This window comes from Crocodylus porosus, unplaced genomic scaffold (genome assembly GCF_001723895.1).
Source record: "Crocodylus porosus isolate Cpor-Errol unplaced genomic scaffold, CroPor_comp1, whole genome shotgun sequence".
In the NCBI taxonomy this organism is placed as follows: Eukaryota; Metazoa; Chordata; order Crocodylia; family Crocodylidae; genus Crocodylus; species Crocodylus porosus.
The window spans coordinates 102303073-102304661 of NW_017728906.1; positions in this window are offsets into that span (position 1 = coordinate 102303073).

The following is a 1589-nucleotide window of genomic DNA, read 5'->3' on the forward strand; positions in this document are numbered from 1 at the left end:
CACCTGGGTGATAGTGATCATCGCTTGCTGGAATTCACCATCCAGCGCAGGGTGTCAAGGGCCTGCAGCAAGGTGGTAGCCCTAGACTTCAAGAGGGCCAACTTCAACAAGTTGAAGAGATTAGTGGGAGAGGCACTGGGGTTCTCAAGGGCAGGGGAACTCAGTACCCAAGATGAGTGGTCATTCCTTAAGGAGATGATACTCAGGGTCCAAGGGGTGACCATCCCAACAAAAAGCAAGGGGAGCAGGAGTGCCCGAAAACCCCCCTGGCTCACTAAGGGCGTCCGGGAATGCCTGATTGCCAAAAAGGCGGCGTACACCCGGTGGAAGGGGCGGTGCTATCTCCAAAGAGGAGTCTGCTCCGGCCTGTAGGGGGGCTGTCAGGAAAGCTAAGGTGGACATAGAGCTAGGACTTGCATCCAAAAATCAAAAATAACAAAAAGTCCTTTTTCAAATATATAGGGAGGATGAAGAAAGCACCGGGAAATGTGGGGCCCCTGCAAGATCCTCTGGGCAATCTGGTTGCGCCAGAGGAGAAAGCAGACCTCTTTAACCAATTCTTCACCTACGTTTTCTTGGGCAGGGACCAGGACTTCCCCACCGTGATGCATGACGGACTTGAGGGGAACACCTCCACACCTCAGGTTGGGGAGGACCGGGTTAGAGAGCTTCTGGAGGGGCTGGACGTGTTCAAATCAATGAGTTCAGATGCTCTCCACCCCAGGGTGTTGAGGGAGCTAGCAGGGCTTATTGCAGGGCCCTTGGCATGGCTTTACAAGCGCTCATGGTGCTTGGGCCAGGTGCCGGATGATTGGAAGGTAGCCAATGTGGTCCCCATCTTTAAAAAAGGGAGGAGGGCGGACCCAGGCAACTATAGGCCCATCAGTCTTACCTCAGTCCTAAGGAAACTCTTTGAAAAGATCATCATGGAGCACGTCTGTGATGGACTGGACTCAGAGATGATGCTCAAGGGCAACCAGCACGGTTTCATTAGGGGCAGGTCATGTCAGACCACCGTGATTGCCTTTTATGATCAGGTCACAAAAGCCTTGGATGCAGGTGTTGCTGTGGATGTAGTCTTTCTGGACTTCAGCAAGGCCTTTGACACCATCTCGCACCCCATTCTCATTAAAAAATTGGGCGACTGTGGCATTGATGTCTACACAGTCAGATGGATTGCAGATTGGCTGAAGGATCGCACTCAGAGGGTGGTGGTGGATGGGTCATATTCAACCTGGGGAGAAGTGGACAGTGGAGTCCCCCAGGGCTTGGTCCTTGGTCCACGCTGTTCAATCTCTTTATCAGTGATTTGAACAATGGGGTGAAAAGCACCCTGTTTAAATTTGCTGATGATACCAAAATTTGGGGTGAGGTGAGCACACTAGTAGGGAGGGAAAGAATACAGCAAGACCTGGATAGGTTACAGGGGTGGGCTAGCAAAAAAGGGATGCGCTTCAACACGGACAAGTGCAGGGTGCTGCACTTGGGCAGTAGTAACCAGCAGCACACTTATAAGATGGGAAACTCCCTTCTTGAGAGCAGGGAGACAGAAAGGGATCTTAGAGTCATTATTGACTCCAAGAGAAACA